The sequence below is a fragment of the Lepidochelys kempii genome, chromosome 6, assembly GCF_965140285.1.
Source record: "Lepidochelys kempii isolate rLepKem1 chromosome 6, rLepKem1.hap1, whole genome shotgun sequence".
NCBI classification, from domain to species: domain Eukaryota; kingdom Metazoa; phylum Chordata; order Testudines; family Cheloniidae; genus Lepidochelys; species Lepidochelys kempii.
In genome coordinates, this window is record NC_136385.1 from 65,291,941 (window position 1) to 65,308,759 (window position 16,819).

A 16,819-nucleotide genomic window follows, 5' to 3' on the forward strand; every position below is an offset into this window, starting at 1 on the left:
AAAGTGACAACTCTCTTCACAATGTGCATGATAATCAAGGTGGGCCATTTCCTGCACAAATCCAGGTTCTCTCACCCCCCTCCAAAAACCACACACACAAACTCACTCTCCTGCTGGTAACAGCTCATCCAAAGTGACCACTCTCCCTATAATGTGCATGATAATCAAGGTGGGCTATGTCCAGCACAAATCCAGGCTCTCTCACACACACCCCCCACCCCCCGGGGACACACACACACAAACTCACTCTCCTGCTGGCAATAGCTCATCCAAACTGACCACTCTCCAAGTTTAAATCCAAGTTTAACCAGAACGTCGGGGGGGGGGGGGGTAGGAAAAAACAAGGGGAAATAGGCTACCTTGCATAATGACTTAGCCACTCCCAGTCTCTATTTAAGCCTAAATTAATAGTATCCAATTTGCAAATGAATTCCAATTCAGCAGTTTCTCGCTGGAGTCTGGATTTGAAGTTTTTTTGTTTTAAGATAGCGACCTTCATGTTTGTGATTGCGTGACCAGAGAGATTGAAGTGTTCTCCGACTGGTTTATGAATGTTATAATTCTTGACATCTGATTTGTGTCCATTTATTCTTTTACGTAGAGACTGTCCAGTTTGACCAATGTACATGGCAGAGGGGCATTGCTGGCACATGATGGCATATATCACATTGGTGGATGTGCAGGTGAACGAGCCTCTGATAGTGTGGCTGATGTTATTAGGCCCTGTGATGGTGTCCCCTGAATAGATATGTGGGCACAGCTGGCAACGGGCTTTGTTGCAAGGATAAGTTCCTGGGTTAGTGGTTCTGTTGTGTGGTATGTGGTTGTTGGTGAGTATTTGCTTCAGGTTGCGGGGCTGTCTGTAGGCAAGGACTGGCCTGTCTCCCAAGATTTGTGAGAGTGTTGGGTCATCCTTCAGGATAGGTTGTAGATCCTTAATAATGCGTTGGAGGGGTTTTAGTTGGGGGCTGAAGGTGACGGCTAGTGGCATTCTGTTATTTTCTTTGTTAGGTCTGTCCTCTGGTAGGTAACTTCTGGGAACTCTTCTGGCTCTATCAATCTGTTTCTTCACTTCCGCAGGTGGGTATTGTAGTTGTAAGAAAGCTTGACAGAGATCTTGTAGGTGTTTGTCTCTGTCTGAGGGGTTGGAGCAAATGCGGTTGCTCACCCCCCCCCCCCCCAAGACGTTCTGGTTAAACTTGGATTTAAAACTTGGAGAGTGGTCAGTTTGGATGAGCTATTGCCAGCAGGAGAGTGAGTTTGTGGGGGTGTGTGTGTCCCCGGGGGGGCGGGGAAGGGGTGTGTGTGTGAGAGAGCCTGGATTTGTGCTGGACATGGCCCACCTTGATTACCATGCACATTGTAGGGAGAGTGGTCATTTTGGATGAGCTATTACCAGCAGGAGAGTGAGTTTGTGTGTGTATGGGGGTGTGTGTGTGAGAAAACCTGGATTTGTGCTGGAAATGGCGCACCTTGATTACCATGCACATTGTAGGGAGAGTGGTCACTTTGGATGAGCTATTGCCAGCAGGAGAGTGAGTTTGTGTGTGTGGTTTTTGGAGGGGGGTGAGGGAACCTGGATTTGTGCAGGAAATGGCCCACCTTGATTATCATGCACACTGTGAAGAGAGTTGTCACTTTGGATGGGCTATTACCAGCAGGAGAGAGAGTTTGTGTGTAGGAGGGTGGAGGGTGAGAAAACCTGGATTTGTGCTGGAAATGGCCCAACTTGATGATCACTTTAGATAAGCTATTACCAGCAGGACAGTGGGGTGGGAGGAGGTATTGTTTCATGATCTCTGTGTGTATATAATATCTGCTGCAGTTTCCACGGTATGCATCCAATGAAGTGAGCTGTAGCTCACGAAAGCTCATGCTCAAATAAATTGGTTAGTCTCTAAGGTGCCACAAGTACTCCTTTTCTTTTTATGTATGCTCAGCCATATACACAAAGGGAGATAGCAGTCAGGAATTATAAACCAGGAGTGGAAGGGCCCCTTTCTCACCCTCTTGAGAATGTAAAACGGGACAATGAGCACTTCCAAACCTTTCAACAAGCAAAAGGGAAGATAGACCCACAGATTGCTATTGCCAGGCATCTTTGCCCTGCTTTCAGTCCCTTGCAGGTACATTTTCTTGCATACTCCTCCTCTCCCTTAGATAGCTCTCGCTTACAGTAGCAAGTTTTCAACTTTGCCAGTCACCTTAAACAACAACTTCCACAGAAAACTACTAGCTCTCAGACATCATGCTGGCTGTGCGTCTACTATCATTAGGTGTTAACTTTCTGATAACAAGGTATGTGTCTTCTTTTAAAACTCAGCAACAGAAAATCATAAGATCTTATATGAACACGTGAATATGGTGAGTTTTAATTGTTGAGATATTCCTCATTTGTGTATTTGCATTCCTCTTGGTACAGAGTATTGGTATATACTTGCAGAGGCCTTTCTAGCTCTAGGCAAGCTAGGGGGTTGCTTGGGGTGGCAGATTTCTGGGCAGCAGCCTAGACTAGCATATTAGCCCATACCTTGCCCTGGTCACAATAAAATGGTGGCTGGGCCAAACCCAAGCTGCGTGTGCACGCCCAAGGCCATTTACTCAAATTTGGCCCTGCCAACCACCCCTCTGTCACGATGGGAGGGGAGGCCAGGCCAAGTCCAAATTGGAGTGACATGGGGGGAGGGTTTCAGAGTAGCAGCCACGTTAGTCTGTATCCGCAAAAAGAAAAGGAGTACTTGTGGCATCCACTGCATGCATCCGATGAAGAGAGCTGTAGCTCAGGTAAGCTTATGCTCAAATAAATTTGTTAGTCTCTAAGGTGCCACAAGTCCTCCTTTTCTTTTTATGGTGGGAGGCGGAGACACTAAAGTGTTGTCTAGGGAGACTGACAGATTGCCTTGTGCCGCGGCTACATACTTCCTCTCTAACATGGTGAAAGAGAGGTTAATAAACTGAAATAGAGCGGATGCTACTATTTCTTGAAGAGTGAACAGGTCAAGAACTGAAATATCAAAGATTAATGTTTCCCAGCCACAGATAAAAGCCATACAGACCAAACTTGCTTGCTAACACACAAAAAGAGGTTTAAAAAAACAACCCCAAACAGATCGCCACACTGCTGACTTACAGAGCCCCGGAGGGCAGGCCCCGCACAGCAGGCTCAGGGAAATGGGGCGCTGCGATGTGCTTAGCAAGTAATAACTAGAGAGAGAAGGAACAACCGTCTAGCCCCGCGGAGAGCAGAGCCGGCGGGACGAGCGGCAATGGCCGGGGGGGGGGGGGGGGGGAGACCGGAACGGCGGATTCCTGGGCGGGTCCGAGCGAGGCAGGTAGGGCCGGTGGCGCTGGGCGGGAAGCACGAGGCGGAGGAGGAGGGGCAGGGTCTCTCCTGCCCGAGGTGGCAGAGGCTTCTCGGTGCGTCACGCCGGGGCTCGTGAGTCGCTCCGTTTGCGCAACTTCGCAACACACAAATCAGGTACCGCCCCTCCCCCCCAACCGTGATCTCCGGCTCCCTCCCAAATCCCTTCTCCCCCATCCCCATCCATCCCATCCCATCCCCACCGCCCCTTCCCCGGCTCCCTCAGGCTCGCGGGGAGGGGATATTCACCCGTGGGGGCCGCTGGGTCCAGCCAGACCCTGGGAGCGCAGCGCACGGTGCCTCTCTCCTCCGCCGCAATATGGCGGCGCCAGTCCCGAGAGGAAGGAGGCAACCACAGAACCCTGCTATTGGCGCGCCGCCGCCAGACTACACCTCCCAGTACGCAAGGCGCCGGATTGCCCCGCCCCCACGGCCGCCTGGACGTGCCGCTGCGGACCGGCCGGCGCACTGCACGCTGGGAGTTGTAGGACCGAGGCGAAGAGGAGCTGCGCGCTGGAGCCTGGGAGCTCCCTCTGCTGGTCGAGTTCCTTCTGTGGCGGCTGACGTGGAAGTGACGCAAAAACAAGGCGGAGCTGTTCCTCGTCCAGTTTAAGCACGGTGGGCTCCGGTAGGGCGGACGTAGCTCCAGAGACAAGGTTTCCAGCTGCTCCCTCTGCTTTGGGTGTCCTGGGACTGGGCTGTACCTGGAGCAGAGCGTTCCTGACATAAGAGAGGTGGAGAGACAGGGTGAGTGAGGTAATTTCTTTTATTGGCCCAACTTGTGTGGGTGAGAGAGACAAGTTTTTGAGCTACAAGCTCTTCTTCAGGTCTGGGAAAGGCAGGTCTATACTTACAGTTTTACAGCTGTGGTGCTTCAGTGAAGATGTTACTATGCCGACAGGAGACTTCCTCACATGGGTGTAGTTAACTCGCCTCCATGAGTGCTGGTAGCTATGTCGATGGGAGAAGGTCTCCCATGGGCATAGTGCTGTCTACACCAGGTTAGTATAACTGCATTGCTCAAGGGTGTGGATTTTTCACACCCCTAAGAGGCGTATTTATACTGATTTAAGAGTATAGGGTAGACCTGGCTTTATAGTGTCCTGAATGCAAGGTGGACAGATTGTTTACCATAAATGATACATATTTCAAGGGACCACTCAAAGTGACATGGCCTGTTAGCACCCATCCAGTCATAGGGGGGAGGGAAGGGGAATGGAGAACTTGTTATAGTTTGTTGTAATAAATTATAAATTATTCAGTCAATGATTTTTAGTGTCTTTAGTGTTTTTTAGCAAAGTTATGAATTTAAGCTCTCAGGCTTGTCTTTTGAAAGTGGTGTGCAGGTTTCCTTTGAGCAGTGGTCCTCAAGCTTTCTGTGGGAATAGCATATTCCTATTCCCAGAAGACTGGCGGGCGCCAGACACCCCGCCGCTGAAATGCCACTGAGAAGAGGCAGCGGCAAGAAGCGTCGCCACCGAAATGCGGCCGAGAAACGGCAACGCTTCTCGGCGGCATTTCGGCAGGTGGTTCTCCGGTGGCCGTGCTTGGCGGCGGCATTTCAGCGGCGCGGTGTCTTGTGGACGCACACAACTGCCCCAGCGGGCACCATTGCACCCGCAGGCATCACACTGGGGACCCCTGCCTTTGAGAATGAGGATTGATAGGTCAGCTATATGATTGATCTGTTAAAAGTGTTCACCCAAGGTGATCTGGTGTTCTTGTCTTTTATCGTTTTCCCGTGTGAGTTCATTTGAGAGCATAGTGATTGTCTAGTTTCACCCATGTAGTTGTTATTGGGGCATTTAGTGCACTGCGTGAGGTACACCACCTGTTGTGATAGGCACATGTAGGACTTGGAAAGGTGTGTCATGTGGGGTGTTGCTCACTGAAGCAGAGGAGGTATGTCTATTTGCATCCGTTGTTCTGGCAGGGTCTGGTGCTACTTTGAGTTGATGTGTCCTGGTCTGTGGGCAGCTTACTTCTGATGAGCTTGGCAAAGTTGGGGGGTTGTTTGAAGGATAGAAGAGGGGGTTCAGGAAAGATTTCTTTCAGGATGGGGTCCCTATTGAGTATGGGTTGTAGTTGTTTGATGATACTCCATAGGGGTTCCAGAGTGGGATGGTAGATGACAATTAAGGGTGTGCGGTTGGAGGGTGTTCTATTTCTGTATTGTACTCTTGGGATATTTGGGTGGTCTGCTCCATGATGTCATCTACTTCTCTGATGGAATGTCCTTTTTTGGGGAAGGCAGTTCCAAGTGTGTTAAGGTGTATATCGTGGACTTTCTCCTTGGAGCATATTGTCTTGTATCTGGTACTGGCTGTAGGGAATAGATTTCTCTGTGTGTTTTGAGGTGGTGACTGGATCTCTGAATGCAGGTGTGGTGATCTGTGGGTTTATTTTATATAGTTGTCTGTAGGGTTCTGTTGGTGAAGCTGATCATGATGTCCAGCAAGTTGATTGTTGGTCTGGGAGTGTTTCAGTGAGAGTTTAATGGACAGGTGGTGGTTGCTGAAGTAGTGGTGGAAATCTAAAAGGACGTTTAAGTCATCTGTCCAGAGGATAAAGATATCAATGATGTATCTCAGGTATATCTCGGGTTTTGTGATGCATGTGATTTTGTCCACTAGTGTAGTCAAGTGCTTAAAATACCGGACAGGGAGTCAGGACTCATGGTACTAGAGCTGGAGATAGAACCCAGAATTGCCAAAAGACCTATGGCAGAAGGAGGTCCTGTTCCCAGTGTTGGTGTCTGCAGAGTACAGACATGGCCTAGCAGTATGCCTAGAACTGTGATAATGTGAAGTTCTTTTCAATGGTAGTTTGAATCAACAGTTTTTTCAATGGAAGTTTTTTTCACATGGGAGGTGTAATTCCAAACTGGACCTTTTGGGGAGCTATTCATTGTATCTTCTCCATGGCAGACCAGCACTACTCTGTGACAAAGGTAAAGGGGATGGAGCAGGAAAGACGATGCAGGGAGAAAAACACAGGGAGAGGCAGAGTCCGGTAAGGGTATCTCACTGTGACTAGAGGACTTCTCTCCTTGATTGCCTAAACTATTAGACAGCTAGGGAAACCCATTTCAAAGAGGATTCAGGACAAATCAAGGCTGAGAAGAGTTCTGTACAGAAAAGAGAACCCTGCCCAGGGAGATTAAGAAGGCATCAGAAGTCACTGTAAGGGGACAGTTATGATCTACTGAAATTATGTTCTTTTCAGAATAGAGTGCTGCTGTGCCTGTATGTTCCTATCAATCTTCCCTCTGTTCGTAGTACACCACTAATATAATTAATAATAATAATACTTGGAAATCTGCAGGAGTTAAGTATTTTACAAATGCAGCAAGTATTTTTCTCTTTATCCACATTTTACAGATGGAAAAACTAAGGCATAGAGATTTGCTCAAGGTCATTCAGCAGGTCATCACTGGCTTGAGTCCTAGTGTAGACAAAGTGCTAACGATATGTGCTTAGCAGAATTAAACAATACAGCAACTAGGCCTGTTCTACATACTATAGAGTCAGGTCGATGCAAAGGTTGATTGCAATCGATGCAATGTCAGTGCAAACCTGCACTGTTTACGTCTACTTTAGTGGCTTCTTGGAGATGTCCCACAGTGCCCCACCGTGACTGCTCTGGTCCCTGCTGCCCGGCAACCATGTACACAAGAACATGACCCTCCCTTTTAAAGCTCCACAAATTTTAAATTCCATTTTCTGTTTGCTCGGCCCAGAGCATTCACATAGCAGCTGACCAGGCGGACTCCATGCTGCAAACGCTCTCCTGCCTGGAGTACACAGGAGGTGATGGATCTCCTGGGTCTGTGGGGAGAAGAGGCTGTGCAGGCACTGCTCTGATCCAGCCATAGAAATGTGGACACTGATGAGCAGATCACTCGGGGGATGTGGGAGAAGGGCTACAGGAGGGGATATGCAGCAGAGCCACGTGAAAATCAAGGAGCTGCAGCAGGCGTACCGGAAGGCAAACAGTCATGTTGGTGCAGAGCCACAGACATGCCGCTTCTCTAAGGAGCTATATGTCATCCTCAGTGACAACACCCGCACCACCCCAAGGGCCCTGTGGATACTTCAGGGGAGTTGAAGGCACAGGCCACCATAGTGAACCCTGAGGATGAGGTGTTGGAAGAGGAGGCAGCGAGCTTGGTGCAGGGGAAGGAACCTCTGGTAAGTATGCAGTTTGCTTTGATATTGCTGGGACACATCTGTTCATTTACTCATTTTTAATCATGCTTTAAGAGGTAGTGAAATAACCAATAGAGGTAGATTTGCTGTCTGCTTGCCAACAGTTAGGCAGAGGGGCCCTTGAAAAACAGATTGTTTATGTGCATTGGGATGGCCCTTGAATATTCCATAGAGATCTCAAGGAAGCTTTCCTGGAGGTAGTCTGCAATCCTCTGACAAAAGGCTGCCTTATTTCTTCTGGCACAGTAGGACACTTTCCCATACCAGGCATCATTGGAGCACACAGGCTAGCAATATACGGATCCAGTCTGCAGCCAGATGCATGCAGGAGCTGTTCCCTTTCAGCCTCTGTTATCTTCAGGAATGAGATATCAGCTAAAGTCACCATTGTCTGTGGAAAATGCTACCAATATTCAGTTCAGTGGCTCTATCTGCATATATTTATGCCCATGAGGTCCACTCCAGTGTCCAGCTGTCCCCTCTACCTCCCGGCTGTCCTCACCATGACTGGGAATTCTGCTGTGTTCTATGAATCCCAAGCAGAAGTGAGAAAGTAGTGCTTGTTACTTGTGTGGATAAAGGGGGGAGTGAACGCACTCACAAAAGTATCTCTGTCTATTGTTTCTTTTGCAGCTGCAGGTGCGGTCTTGAGGTTCTCTCCATCCACACCAGTGGAGTGGCTTAGTTAGGTAAGGAGAAGACAGAAGAGGACAAAGGAAGACATGTCCCAGGAGATCCTGCAAGCCTCTGGTGCTTTGGATACCAAGCAGAGGGCCTGGAGGATGACACTTGAGGACAGAATGGACAGGGATAGTGAGGACAGGAGAAACGGACAGCAAGAGATGATAGTGCTTCTCAGGGAGTAAACAGACATGCTGTGGTCTCTGACTGACCTACAAGCTCAACAGATCTATGCTCACCTCCCCCTGCAGCCAATAGAGAACTGCATTCTGGTACCTCTCTAAATGCCCTCTCCCGCAATCCACATGGTGTCCGGGGCCTGTGCAATACCCCTACCACTCCACCTGGGGGAGAGTGTTGTGAAATGGAAGTGACTGTTCTTTCCCCTTCAAAGGTTCTTTTCCCTGTATTTATAAAGTTTTGTTCAGCTTTAAATATCTCTATTTGCATGGGTTCAGAGTAAAAGTCTATTTATGGAAACTTAATTAATCTTTATTAGTTCACAAGATATGGTGGCTGGGGTTGGCATCATTCACAGATACTAGCAATAGGTGCATTCACAGTATTATATTACTACACAGAGAGTTCTCATTACAAGGTTCAAACTGGGGTGCAAACTAAAAAAATGCCAGGTGCAGCACACTAGAGCAATACGCATTTCTGTGGCTCATTGTTATAATGGTCCTTAAGTCTCCCTGAGCTGTATAGGCCCCCAGTGTGATCTTCTTATAGCTCTGGTGTCTGGCTGCTCAAAATCAGCAGACAGCCATTCCGCCCCTGTGGAAACCTCTCCCCCTTTGCTTCACAAATATTATGAAGCACAAAGCAGGCAGCTATGACCGTGGGAATATTTTTTTTCACTGAGGTCTAATGTCATGAGTAGACAGCGACAGTGGCCTTTCAAATGGCCAAAGACACATTCAACTGTCATTCTGCACCTGCTGAGCCTATTGTTGAAGCATTCCTTGTTGCTGTCAGGGTAGCTGGTGTAAGGTTTCATTAACCTTGGGAGCCAAGGGTAGGCTGGATCTCCCAAGATCACTGTTGGCATTTCAACATCCCTTTTGGTAATCCTCTGGTCTGGAAAGAAAGTCCCTGCTTGCAGCTATTTGTACAGGCCTGTGTTCTTAAAGATGCATGTGTCATGCACCTTCCCTGACCTGCTCACATTGATGTAGGTGAAATGACCCTGGTGATCCACCAGCACTTACAATGCTATAGAAAAGTAGCTCTTTCTGTTGATGTACTCCATGGCAAGGTGGTTTGGTGCCAAAATAGGGATATATGTGCCATCTGTCACGCCACCGCAGTTAGGGAACCCCATTGCTGCAAAACCATCCACTATTTCTCAAACATTGCCCAGAGTCACCGTCCTTTTTAGCAGGACACAATTAATGGCCCTCCACTCTTGCATCACCACAACCCCCACAATGGATTTTTCAACTCCAAATTGGTTCCTGACTGATTGATAGCAATCGGGCATTGTAAGCTTCCACACAGCAATCACCACGCGCTTCTCCACGGTGAGTGCAGATCTTAATTCAGTGTCATGGTGTTGGGGGGAGCTCTGCACACAGTTCCAGGAATATGGTCTTCTGCATGTGAAAGCTCTGCAGCTGCTGCTCGTCATCCCATACCTGCATAACGATGTGATTCCACCAGTCAGTGCTTGTTTCCACCATGTGAATGCTAACAACCATGAATTGTTTCTTTCCATGGCACACAACAGGACAGCCTGCAAGGAATCATATTATTCTGTCTCACGACTCTGGAAATACTTCAGGATCAGGTGTCTTGTGTTCGTATCACTCCTCACAATACTGTGCAGGATCCATGGTTCTCCCAGAGATGATGGACATGTGGGTTTGCAGGGCTTTTGGAAAGTGACATGAAACTTAATAGGATGGCCCTGGAATGATGGGATGGAGAAAACTGCATCATGGGATGTTGAACCCATGTTCCCAGTCTCCCCTGCATGACTCATTTGCCCCGATGAAGCATTGCAAACCCTTTCCAAAACACCCTGCACTACATGGTGGTGAGTTGTACAGTAGGATAGCTATCATGATGCACTGCACTGATGCAAGTGCTGCACACTGCCAACACAAGGAGCGTAGTGTGGGCATGCAAAAGCGATTTAATTACTGCGGTGGCTGTATGTTGGCATAACTTCAGTTTACTTAATTTTGTAGTGTAGACATGGCCTAAATGTTGACAGCCTTGTTGAGCCATAGGTAGTTGACCTGGCCATGCTCTGGTAAATTACATGGTAACTACAGTGAGACAAGGTGGGAGATAATGTCTTTTATCTTGGACCAACTTCTGTTGGTGGAAGGGCCAAGCTTTTGAGCATCACAGAACTCTTCCTCAGATTTAGAGAAGGAAACAAATGTCCAAGCAAAATACAAGGTAGCATAGATTGTAGAGCATAACGGGTTTCCAGCCTGTTGTACTTAATATGAATGGCAAGTAACACCTTTACTGTCATAGGACAATGGAGGCTTATTCAGCTCATTGACATACTGAGTCAAATGCTAATGGTGGGATGTGAAATTAACATGAAAGAAGCACATAGGAAAAAACAGAACTGGAAAAAACTAAAACTATGGTTTGGGGGACTGTTTCTACAGGGTGCAGATGAACTCAGAGTTATTCCTCAGTCTATGAGGACAAGCTGCCAACAGGCTTGGTCTTAGTGAGAAGTGATATCAACCAAACTGGTTGAAAATGGGGGGGGGAGGGGGAAGAACTTGGGGTAAATTTTCTTCTAGGAAACAGAAGAATGCTTTGTTAGTTAAGTTGATGCTCTAGAATCATCATGTTCCTATTACGCCTCTGGCGTTTAGGGCAGTGACGAAGCTCCTCTACTGTCTGTTTCTGGCAAGGCTTTCAATGGTTCCCCAGCTGTGCCTCAGGTTTTTCAGCTCAGCTTCCACAGCTCTTCACTATCTTGTTTTCAGACAGCCTTGTTTTTGCTTGCCTTCAGGTGTCCATCTTATTGCTACTCTGGTGATGGAATCAGTTTCCATCTGAAGCGCATGACCGATCCATCTCCAGCACCTCTTGGCAATGATGGTGCTCAGATCCACTTGGCTGTGCTGTATCAATAGATCGTGGGTTTGAGATTGTTCTGGGCCAAAAGATACGGAGGATTTTTCTGAGGCAGGGTGTATGGAATGAAGACAGTTTGGACATGTCATATTTTCTCATTCCCCAGCATTCTGCACTATAAAGTAGTATTGAAAGTACGCAGCTCTGATAAATCTTGTTTGGTTTTGTTTTTTGATGATTTCCAGACAGTGTTTAAGCTCCTGAAGGTGTTCCTGGCTTTACTGATTTTGTTCCAGATGTCCTGGCTTGTTCCACCGTCTTGGCTGATGGTGCTGCCCAACTATGTGAATGTTTCTACATTGGTGAGAACATAATCCTCTAACCGTACTGGTGACGGTGAGGCAATATTAAAGGTCATGATATGTCTTATTGCGGTTGATTTTCAGTCCAATTTGCTGGCTGAATGCGTTGACTCAAGTTGTTTTTTCTTGTATATGGTGTTGGGTATGTGATAGGAGAGTGACATCATCTGCAAAGTTCAGGTCTTCAAGGAATGAGACGAGTATCCATTTAATGTCTCTTGGCGTGTCTTCTGTTGTACACCGCATTATCCAGTGGATGGCAATGTTGAAGAGGATTGCAGACATGACACACCCCTGATGTACTCCTGTTTTGACTTCAAAACTGAGCTCACTGTGATCAACACTGCATGTAAAGTTGAAATAGAAGCTTTTGATTATGTTGATTATACGGAAAGGAATTCCATATGCCCGCAGAATGTGCTATGGCTGGTCCTTTGAATGCTGTCAAAAGTTTATGAAATTTATGTAGAGTTGCCGTTGCCATTCTAAGCCCTGTTCTGTTATGTTTCGTAGAGCGAAGATCTGATCTGTGCATCCACGCCCTTTCTGAAAACTAGCTTGCTCTTTTCTGAGAATGCTATCAACTGCCTCTGATATACGTTGGACTATGATCTGACACAGTACTTTGCTTGGCACATATAAAAGTGTGATACCACACCAGTTATTACAATCACTGAGAGTTTCTTTCTTTGGCATCTTCACTATAATCCCATTGGTCCGCTCATCAACGGGCACTTTTTCCTGTTCCCAGACTGATGTAAATAGAGGGGCCAGAATAGATGCTGCTAATTTAGGATTTACCTTGAAAGAGTCTTCATTCAAGTTATCCTTGCCAAGAGCTTTCCCATTTTTTAAGGATTTGATGTCTTGAATGATCTCTTCCTTAGCTGGGGTGTGTGTTGATATCAAGATCTTCTGCCTCCTGGATGTTTGCTTCCTCGTTAAGTGGCTCCCTGTTCAGCAATTCTTTGAAATGCTCTGTCCAGTGCATTTCTTGCTCTTTTTTGGTTTTTAGTAGGTGGCTTTGTTTGTTCCTGATGAGTGTTTGTTGGTGTCTGCCGTTTACCACTGATAAGCCACTTTGTAGACTGTTCCTTTTTCACCATGAGCAGCTGAATTCTCTGCTTGTGTTGCCAGATCATCAATATAATGCCGTTTGTCTGCTCTCACAAGGCATTTGACCTCCCGGTGTGCCTTGCTATACTGCTCGTGGTATTTTTCCTTTAGCTTTTGGGATTTTGTGCCTAAAACTTTTTTTTTTTTTTCAGGGCTCGTCTGTTCCTATGGCATTCCGTGTGCTGAGTGTAATCCACCCCTTCCTTCTCTTCTGCCTGTAGCCTAGACAGGCTTCACTGCTCTGTTTATAAATTGCTGTTACTTTGTCCCACTTCCTGCTGATCTCATCTACATTCCCCTCCTCTTCATAAAGGTCTGCAAGTCCTTGAAACCTGTTCTTTAACTGCAGAATGAAGGCTTTCTGTGCTCTAGAAAGCATGTTATAATTGTATTTGTTCCCAATATTCTTACTCATCGCTTGAATCTCTGTTCTTTGATAATAAACGTTCTTGTTTTCACTATATCTACGTGCTGCATGTTCAGTGAAGCTATGTTCTAAGGTAAGTAAGCTGCAGTGTTTGTTTGGGAACACAGGACTGGTGTCGCTATGAGTGTTCAGTAGTTAAGGGGCTAGACACTACACTGAACACGGAGGACTCTGCTGTTGGTGCATATCTATTGTTAACTTGTATGGAGAGAGGCTGCGGAGGCCTGGAAGGTAGTTCTTGAATTGATAGAGGCTAGTGTTTTCAGGGAGCTGATCCACAGCAGGCAGAGACAAAATTTCCTCACACTAAGAGCAGGTGGTGGTGAGGTACCTCACAACCCTTGGTACCTTTGGGGAATGTCACAGAGCCCCAAACACAAGATTATTCCCTGCTTGAAGTCATAAGCACCAGGAGCCGAAGACAAACAATATTAGTGTCATTTGAATATGCTTAGTAATAAAGGGATAAAATGTTTTGACAAAGTTTTTCCCTGTGCCGCAGCACCTTTTTCAGGTAGTTCTTGGGTTTAGACAAAACTGTACAACAAAGCCAAGGTAATTCATAAAAAAGCAACAACAGAAATTAAAGGACTGGAGGAAATGGTTTATGGAGAATGAGAAAACAATGGTCATGTGATTAAAGCACTGGATTGAAATTGGGGAGAACTGGTACTTCCCTACCTCACAGGCTATAGTACAGTGGTTCTCAAACTGCTGACCCCTTTCACTCAGCTAGTATGAGTGTGACCCCCCCCCTTATAAATTAATAAATACTTTTTTTATATATTTAACACTATTATAAATGCTGGATGCAAAGTGGGGTTTGGAGTGGAGGCTGACAGCTCGCAACCCCCCTAGTAATAACCTTGTGACCCCCCTGAGGGGTCAGGACCCCCAGTTTGAGAACCCCTGCTGTAGTACTTCCTACCTCTCGGCCTCACAGGGGTATTGTAAGGCTAAATTAAATATTTTAGAGAAACCCAGATACTACAGGGTTGGGGAGTCTAATAGCTAGATCTAATTATAGATTGGCCAAACTGACCAGTGGGGTGGTCAATAATATGCAAACTGTTGACAAGTATTGGGAGGGGCTGAATGGCAAGGATGGAATCATTTAGGGTGGTGCAAGGGGTTCAAACTACAAATAGAATAAAAATAAGTAAGGAAATACTTCTTGATCATGGTTTTAGTTTTCAGAGTTGGCGAAGCCATTATAACATTTGACTGGAGAATATTCTGTGGGAAACCATTTTGCACTGGCCCACAGGGCATGGTCTAGATCACTGGCTCGCAACCTTTCCAGAGGAGGATACTGTCCCCCTTTCAGGAGTCTGATTTGTCTTGGGTATGCTCAAGTTTCACCTCACTTATAAACTACTTGCTTACAAAATCAGCACATTTGCATAAAAATACAAAAGTGTCAAAGCACATTACTGAAAAATTGCTAATTTTCTTTTACCATATAAATATAAATCAATTGGAATAGAAATATTATAATTACATTTCAGTATATAGAGGAGCATAAACAAGTCATTGTATGAAATTTTAGTTTGTACTGACTTCACTGGTGCTTTTTATGTAGCCTATTGTAAAATGAGGAAAATAGCTAGATAAGTTGATGTACCCCCAGGAAGACCTCCACATACCCCTGGTTGAGAACCACAGGACTAGATCATTTAACAGGTCTTCCTTTAGTTTTGGTTTTAGCTGGAGGAGATTCAAGCCAATCTGGACATGATTAAAGCACTCATCTCTACAGTATCGCCTCACCAATCTCTACCTTTACTTATGGATAACTTCTCTGCTCAGGAATCGATGCACAAAAGCTCAAAGCATCAGGCCCTTGACTGTTATTTTGTCAGAAAAGTAAATATGGATCTCTTTGAAAGATGTAGATCAGAGCTAGCTCCTTTGGGCATGATGGGGAGAATCTAGGGTAGCTAACAGGCCAGGCAACATAGGTCTGTTAATTTAGGTTTATGTTAAATTCTTCTAATAGTTGAGCTAATGGATTTTAAGGCTTATATAACAGTAGCTCTTTTGAAAGCAAAGATTCCCTTAGTTCAATAGGATTGAGTTTTAATATTTGGCTACCACAACAGAAAGCTGTCCCATTCCACTGTCTACAAGAGTGATTTTTTTGCTAGTCTGAAACAATCACACCTGCATTCCGACTTCTAAAAAAGTCATTTTAGTTCAAATTGGTTCTTTCCCAGCAATTATAAATAGTTAGCCTCCTTTATTCATGACTTCCAGTGTGGTAATTTGGCTGAAATAAGCAAGCAGTCGCTAAGATTAAATTGGATGGGTACAATACAGAGGAATAAGCGCTTTTCTAAACTAAGCTCATTAGAGGTAGCACTCTAAGGTGTCTTCTTTCTCCCTAATGTGCAAGCATGCATTGCATCTACTGTCTCCTGCTCTATTCATTTAGTATTAAATGCAGCCTTCTCCCCATTTCCCAACTTGCCATAACCCACATGATCTAAAGCCTTTGACTGAAATAAAGAAAAAAAAACCCAGTTGAGGAGGAATCACAATGGCAGTTTAAATAACCTCAGTGCTATGACTCAGCCATTTCTGTTGTAAATCTGCTACAGCAGTGATGGCCAACATAGGCACATGTGCCACCTTTGGGTTAATGACTTGATTGTTGCCCACTTCACTGAACATTTTGGCAAAACTAAAATTGAGGATAAGAGATGACAGCGGACAACATGTTTGAAAGCAAAGCTTATGAAAGAAGTTGGAACTATTTAAGGAAGATGCAAACATCTGCAACTAAGAGTTCCTATCATTGCAGAATACCTGGAATATTCATTCACTTACAAGGACACTGCTGGCACCATTGAAATAGTGTGCCAATTATTTTAAAAAAACAAAAACTATCTGGGAAGCTGTTGGAAATCTTCAGTTTAAGTTTTGGCAGCTAAAACATAGTTACAATCTACATATGTTTGCAGCATTGTTGTAGCTGGCCCCAGGATATGAGACAAGGTAGGGGAGGTAATATCTTTTATTGGACCAACTTCTGTTGGTGAGAAACATACAAGCTTGTCTCTCTCACCAACAGAAGTTGGTCCAATAAAAGATACTTCCTCACTCCATCTTCTCTCTCTAAGTATTAATATTGCCCTTGTCACTCTATCATTAGAAAGTCACACCGTGTCAGGTATGAAGACCTCAAATGGCTAGATGTCAACATTAAGATTGTTGAATTCTCAGAGACCTATCTGGAAAATCATTTTAAAAAAAAAATCACAGTTCACATCTGGAAAATACTGAGCATGGCAGGACTGAAGAAAATCCCCTTGAAAAGGAGATTTTGTGAGTAGAGACCACATTGTCCAATTGGTTCCCCCCCCAGTGAAAAAACTAGCCCTAGCTTTGAAAACCTGTGGATCAACATTCTCATACAAATAACCATTTCCATCGGTTAATTTAATCAGTACTGACTGCAGCTAATTTATTGTTGGAAACTAAAAATATTAGCTTAAAATAAAAAGCTGCTGCTTCACTCCACAGAAAATCGCTGCTGGTGGTTGTGCTCCCCACCTTATAACTTTCCTGGAATGTGGGAGACTTAGAGTCATTGGGTCAGAGAGAAAGAAAA

General features: G+C 45.5%; 1 protein-coding gene and 1 long non-coding RNA gene across 8 annotated transcripts in view; one reads left to right on the forward strand and one right to left on the reverse strand.

The window, feature by feature from the left end:
- The window catches only part of LOC140912960 (serine/arginine-rich splicing factor 5), a 21,678-nt gene extending 17,960 nt beyond the window's left edge, over positions 1-3,718 (reverse strand). For both annotated transcript variants that reach the window (XM_073348440.1, XM_073348439.1), the window contains exon 1: positions 3,611-3,718. The gene's annotated coding sequence lies outside the window, so the exon portion shown is untranslated. The remainder of the gene's footprint in view (positions 1-3,610) is intronic.
- On the forward strand, positions 3,315-16,208 carry LOC140912961 (uncharacterized). Of its 6 annotated transcripts, none has more exons than XR_012159426.2 (3): positions 3,315-3,478; positions 7,417-7,551; positions 8,203-8,693. It is a non-coding gene; the product is annotated as an uncharacterized LOC140912961 (long non-coding RNA). The 6 variants fall into 6 exon arrangements; XR_012159424.1 differs by lacking the exon at positions 3,315-3,478 and adding an exon at positions 3,533-4,117; XR_012159423.2 differs by lacking the exon at positions 3,315-3,478 and adding an exon at positions 3,536-4,108.
- The last annotated feature ends 611 nt before the right edge of the window (positions 16,209-16,819 follow it).